We start from the raw sequence: 7,149 nt of genomic DNA, 5'->3' as shown, positions 1-7,149 counted from the left end.
GCGCGACAAGGTTATTGCTTACGCTTCACGCCAACTTAAGATTCATGAACGGAACTACACGACGCACGATTTAGAGCTGGGAGCTGTTGTTTTCGCGCTTAAGATATGGCGACACTACCTGTACGGTACCAGGTGCACGATTTACACCGATCACAGGAGTCTCGAGCATATCCTTAAGCAAAAGGATTTGAACATGCGTCAACGGCGATGGGTCGAGTTGCTGAACGACTACGAATGCGCTATCAAGTATCATCCAGGCAAGGCCAATGTTGTGGCTGATTCCCTCAGTCGGAAAGACACTTTACCACGGCGCGTGCGAGCGCTACAGCTTACGATTCAGTCTAGTCTTCCAGCACAGATACGAAATGTTCAGGTAGAAGCATTGAAACCTGAAAATGTCAAAGCTGAAGCCTTACGCGGCTCACGACAACGAATGGAACAGAAGGCAGGCGGTGCCTACTATGTATCGGGGCGTATTTGGGTCCCACTTTATGGCGGTCTACGCGAACTTGTAATGGATGAAGCTCACAAATCTCGCTACTCGGTACATCCAGGGTCGGATAAAATGTACCACGACATCAGAACGACTTATTGGTGGCCTAGCATGAAGGCCCACATCGCTACTTACGTCGGCAAGTGTTTGACCTGTGCGAGGGTCAAGGTCGAATACAAGAAACCAGCGGGTCTACTTCAGCAGCCTAAGATACCTCAATGGAAATGGGAAGAAATTTCCATGGATTTCGTCACGGGTTTACCCAGATCCCAGCGTGGGAATGATACCATATGGGTGATCGTGGATCGACTCACCAAGTCTGCACACTTCCTACCTATAAAGGAAACGGATAAGTTCTCCACTCTCGCAGACGTCTACCTTAAAGAAGTTGTTTCGAGGCACGGGGTGCCCACATCCATCATTTCAGATCGCGATGCACGATTCACATCAGAGCTATGGCAAGCGATGCATAAATCATTCGGCTCAAGGCTAGATATGAGCACAGCTTATCACCCTCAGACGGATGGACAGTCTGAGCGAACGATCCAAACTCTCGAAGACATGCTTCGGGCATGTGTTATTGATTTCGGCAATGGCTGGGAAAAGCACCTCCCTTTGGTGGAGTTCTCATACAATAACAGCTATCACACCAGCATTCAAGCCGCTCCATTCGAGGCATTGTACGGGCATAAATGCCGGTCACCTCTCTGTTGGGCAGAGGTGGGGGATAGTCAGATCACGGGTCCAGAGATTGTAGTGGACGCCACAGAAAAGATTGCACAGATACGACAACGCATGGCGGCAGCACGCGACCGTCAGAAAGCCTACGCGGACAAGCGTTGAAAGCCATTGGAATTTCAGGTCGGGGACCGGGTTTTACTAAAAGTCTCACCCTGGTAGGGTGTGGTTCGTTTTGGCAAACGGGGCAAACTGAATCCGCGATACGTCGGACCATTCGAAATCATAGAAAAGATTGGCAAGGTAGCCTACAAGTTGAACCTACCAGCTGAACTCGGTGCAGTTCACAATGTCTTTCATGTATCGAACCTAAAGAAGTGCCTATCAGATGAAACCCTCATCATTCCTTTTAAGGAACTCACTATCGACGAGCGGTTGCAGTTCGTCGAGGAGCCTGTAGAAATCACGGACCGGGATGTGAAGGTCCTCAAACACAAGAGAATCCCTCTTGTTCGAGTTCGTTGGAACTCCAGACGTGGCCCAGAGTACACCTGGGAACGCGAAGACAGGATGACAGAAAAGTACCCTCAATTATTCGGAACCAATGCAACCACCGCTGAGACTGAAGCTACTACTTCGGAATTTCGGGACGAAATTCCAGATCAACGGGGGGAGGATGTGACACCCCAGGAAAATCAGTGAACGTTACGACTTACCTAGCTTCCTCAGTGAGTGCATACCAAATTTCGGGACGAAATTTCTAATTAGTTGGGGATAATGTGACAACTCGTATTTCGAACCCGTCTTTGTACTGAATGTAACGTATGTGAACTTGGTTGTCTGATTTAAATAATTTATGTTATGGCATCATGATATGTTATTATGTGCATTATGCGTGTTAGACATGTTTGAATGAAACCCGAACCGCACAACACACACAACAACCGCACAAGCCCCAAATTGGGCCACATTGCTCACACACGGTCCAAGGGCAGCCCAAGCAAGGGCCGGACACCCTTTGAGGGGGTTGTTCTCTCATTTGCTACAATCCTCACATCACACACTAGAAACCCTAGTTCTTTCTTGCTTAGGAACTCGACGGCAACAATCCTTAGTAGTCAAAGATTTTGCTTTCATACGGATCACTCCTCCTTGGTGTATATCAATCGGTTAGTAGTTTTGTTATTGTCTTCCTGTTGATCGATGATATGTTTTCATAAACCGATTAGGATTGTGCATGAGTTATTAAGCTAGAACCGATTTGATGTTGCTATGTCTTATTTGTTGATTGATGATGTTGAGTGTTGTTAATGTTTATGTTAATCGGATTTCACTTTACTGTTTCGAGAATCAATGTTCATAACTCGGCTTCATGATTGTCAAAGATTGAATATGTTTAAGTGTTTTGATGGGCGGTTCATGAATGTGATTATTAGGGTTCATAAGAAATTGCTTAGAAAAAAACACTTGTTTGATCGGCTGCATGTTAATTGGGAAGTAGGAAACTTGTTGATTGATAAAAGATAAATAAGGAAACTGATTAATTGAAATTGTAACTAATATACAAGATTTTCGGATTTTAAACCGGTCGCACAAGATGACCACTCGCACAAGGTGCCTCAATCGAACAAGCTAATCCGATCGTACAAGGCTTAGTGGATCACACAAATTATTATGCTATGTTGTGGGCCGGGCAGCCCAGTTCGCCCAGATTGTAATTGGGCTGTTATGTGTTATTATTTGGGCCGGTCATTGTGAATCGCACAACCTATTGAGGAGCGCACAAGCATGCAGATCGCACAATGGGTTGGGCCATTGTCATTTGGGCTTCATGATATATTATTTGATTTCTAAGATGTTACCATGATCAATACGTGTTAGTAACGTGTTAACCTATGTGATTCATATGTGCACTACCTTAGTCAAAACCTGACTTGTATTATAACCATGATAGGACGTGGTTGACCATTTACTAGCTTACCTGTACTCTTCGTGTATCTGCCGAGCAATCCAAGGTGAGTTCACACAGCCAAGGCATGGGATTCCCGGGTTGGGAATTGGGTTGGAATGTTGAGATGATATGATTACTCGTACTTACGCAATCACTAGACTATAGACCATCGTCCTCAGGATAGTCAGGACACGTTACGTAAAGCCTATGTGACACCTGTGTCACCGCGACCATCAAACAAATACCAAGCCGATGAAATATTGTATTTCATACTTGGGATCTTGTATAAATATGTATATGTTTTGCACATATCAATTATTGTTCAATTTCAAACTCTACAATGCTTTCTAGAGCATTATACGCAAACTGGTGCGTAAACGTACTCAGTTTAATGCGACAAATACTCCGGAACATCAACATATACTCAACATACCTTAAATAACCTTTACATAACTTAGAAATAAGTTTTGAAGGCTTGGGTATAGCAAAAACAAGTTAATTCGCTTACAGGGACTAAACTTGACAAACTGCGAAAGTATGCCAATTTGAACTGTAACGAACATTCCGGAACATGTTCATAAGTTAAACATACCCTAAATATCCTCTACAAAGCATAGAAATAGGCTTTGAGGTGTTTGGTATGCTAAAACAAACTTTTGGATCATTCAGGGACTAAAAGTGTCAAAAAGTGCACAAGTTTGCACTTTCGCGCATAACTTACGTTCTGAATACATCCGGACATCCAAAAATTTATGTAAGCATCCTTATATTATGCCTTAGTGTTGGGCATGAGAAAAATCCATTCGTCGCGTCATTTGGATCGTCTTTCGTGCTTATGCGCATTCCGTCGTAATTAAGCGAACATCGCAATCGTACGGCCAAACGAACCGACATCCGGAATATTTTTGAGCATATTTCATGTCCCCTACACTTTAACTTCATCTTAGAGCCTTGAAATGAGGTTAACGGGGCTTAAATGTGCCAAAAATGGGCCAAAATACGTGTTTCTGAAGTGCAGGGACCAAAATTGTAAATTCTGATCTGGGAACCTTAGGCGGGGCGCGTAAGGATTTACCAAATCCTTACGCGGGGCGCGTGAGACTGTCAGACAGAACAATCTTTGCATTTAATGCAGTTTGGCCTTTCGTTCGATCAAGGGGCAATGCCCTTTCACCCAATCAGGAGCCAAGGGCCAAGTTCTGACTTACCACAAGAATTTGACAAGTGTACGCTCGAGATCGCGACACGATATTCGATAAACGATCCTAACGGTTCCACTTTTCCTATAAATACCCCCCCCCTTTGTTCCAAAAACCCACAAAATCTGATCTTAAGGCTCTAAGTTGGAACCATTGTTCCATACCTGAGCTATTTGATCTAGATTAGCACTCGGGGACCTTCCGTAAGTCTTCTTTCGCTCTTTTATCGCTTTTCGAGTCCGAAAGTCAACATTTTGTTGACTTTCTGCATTGACCAGCTTATGGTCGATGCGAAGTTCATGGAACTTCATAACGTGAGCGTGATCACGATGGTTATAGTCCGTAGTGACTATACCTACTGATCACCACGTTAACTAGGCTCAGTGACGGGTCGTAGTTTCGGCCAAAATGTGCATTCTTGCATATTTTGTAACCAAACTACTCGTGAGCATCAAATCCATTTGTTTTGCTGTCAAACCTGTTTTCTAAACTTAGTTAAGCATGTTCTAACATGCTTAGCTCGTCACTTTTAGTTTAGTGCTTATACAGGGTCGTAAGGTAAGCGATCTAAACCATCGCTTATACTTTCGAACCCGACCCATTTGGTCGATCTTTAGGATCCGACCAAACACATTAGGTGACCATAGCTATAACCTTCCGAGGTTATACCTTGTGGTCACGATGTTAGGCGTTCCAGACGCGTTCTACGCGAACGACGCGTTAGGGTAGCCTAAGCTACCTAAACGGGTCATGATGGGGCGTAAGCACTTAGGTTAGGTTTCATTTTAGTATGTAGGCTTTGTTAAACCATATTACACGAGTCTCCATACTCGTTTGGTTTACGAACCCGCATACTATCCGACCCTCCGATTTTGGTCCGGTATATTAATATAGCTACCTATTAGGTGCCGTTTGATATCCCGTGACTTCTAGCATTATCTGGTTATTATACAAGGAATTCAAAGCAATCTCAGGTGAGTACATTGAACCCCTCTTTTACTGTTTTCCAAACTGTTTTGGGGTGAAACACATGTGCCTACTTGCTACTTTCATGCTTTCCGGTTTTCACATCATATACTGCTATGTTCGATAGTACATATATAGTACATGATTTCATTGTGTTTATGCTATGTACGCCCATTGTGTGCGTACTTAGTACATTGCTTTACATCACATTTATGCTACGTACCCCCATTGTGTGCATACGTAGTACATTGTTTCACATTGCATATCTGTTGCATATGCTCATCCAGCATATGAACACATTATTCTACATTTTGAACCGTTGTACTCTACAATACATTTCATGCTACGTACGCCCATTGTGTGCATACGTAGTACATTGTTTCACATTGCATTTCTGTTCCATATGCTCATCCAGCATATGAACACATTATACTACATTTTGAACCGTTGTACTCTACAATACATTTCATGCTACGTATGCCCATTGTGTGCATACGTAGTACATTGTTTCACATTGCATTTCTGTTGCATATGCTCATCCAGCATATGAACACAGTATACTACATTTTGAACCGTTGTACTCTACAATACATTTCATGCTACGTACGCCCATTGTGTGCATACGTAGTACATTGTTTCACATTGCATTTCTGATGCATATGCTCATCCAGCATATGAACACATTACCCTACATTTTGAACCGTTGTAACCATTTGACTATGTGAACCGTCTTACCCTTTTGATTTCATGAACCGTCTGTAACCATTGAACCGTGTAAACCAGTTGTATCCGTTGACATGAATTACATTTGACAATAGACATTTAACTATACATGAACATTTCTACCGTTGTTAAACATTTCATTCTGATGGTTTGGATTGAGTAAGTGATTAAGTAACGAGGCGCGTGTAATATGATACAAGCATGGTGGATACGCCGCTGGTACTTCCTATATATAAGTGTTTGTATGGTATTAACATATCGTAGCGTTATTTGAATCATTTCAATTTGAGACATATGACATTTTATACAAATAACACACTTTTCACGAGACATTGCTTTACAAACGACTTATCTTATACAAATGCATTTTTCATGGTTATCCGTTTAACCATACAGTGTCTTCTTATTTATACATATCATTTGATCTTACCGTTTTTCAAATGATTTACAAGAAAAAGCAAAATACGAGGTTCATGACTAAACATTTTCTCAAACATAAGTCATGAATTCCGTTTTCACAAAACCAATGTATCTCACAGGCATTTTTATGCTGACATACCTATTTTCACATGTGTTTTCAGGAGATGATGCATAGGACTTATGAAGACATACTTAGGCGGACCTGTGCCTTAGTGACTTAAAACGAGACAAGAACTAGTTAATTTATGTTATGTACACTTTGATTCTTGTTTAGACAATGTAAACTTTCATGTTTGATTTATAAAACGAAACTTCATTTGCCATGGATTTGAAACAATTGATTCTGTTACAACACTCCCCGACGTTTCCGCCACGTTTTGTATGTTCTACGTGGTCGGGGTGTGACAGAAAAGATGGTATCAGAGCCAATGGTTATAGGGAATTAGGTTATTAGTAATGCTTTGACCTAGTCTATAACCTTCCTAGGAACCTAACGCGAGTTTACTTGCGTTTAGTCACAAAACAATACCGTCACCTACCCTTAGGCGACGACCACAACAAGAACATAAATTTCAAAACCGCCTTGAAAGCTAATCATCTGTTCTAGGATGATTGATTACTAGGTTTTGAACCCTCTATTGTAAGGTTTTGAACCCTTTGTTATAAGGTTTTGAACCCCTTTGAATTTTCAAAACTCCCGTCAAAGTTTTGGGTCCTAA

The sequence above is a fragment of the Helianthus annuus genome, chromosome 8, assembly GCF_002127325.2.
Source record: "Helianthus annuus cultivar XRQ/B chromosome 8, HanXRQr2.0-SUNRISE, whole genome shotgun sequence".
Taxonomy (NCBI): Eukaryota; Viridiplantae; Streptophyta; class Magnoliopsida; order Asterales; family Asteraceae; genus Helianthus; species Helianthus annuus.
The sequence above is the reverse complement of the archived record's forward strand: the minus strand, read 5'-3'. Positions refer to the sequence as shown.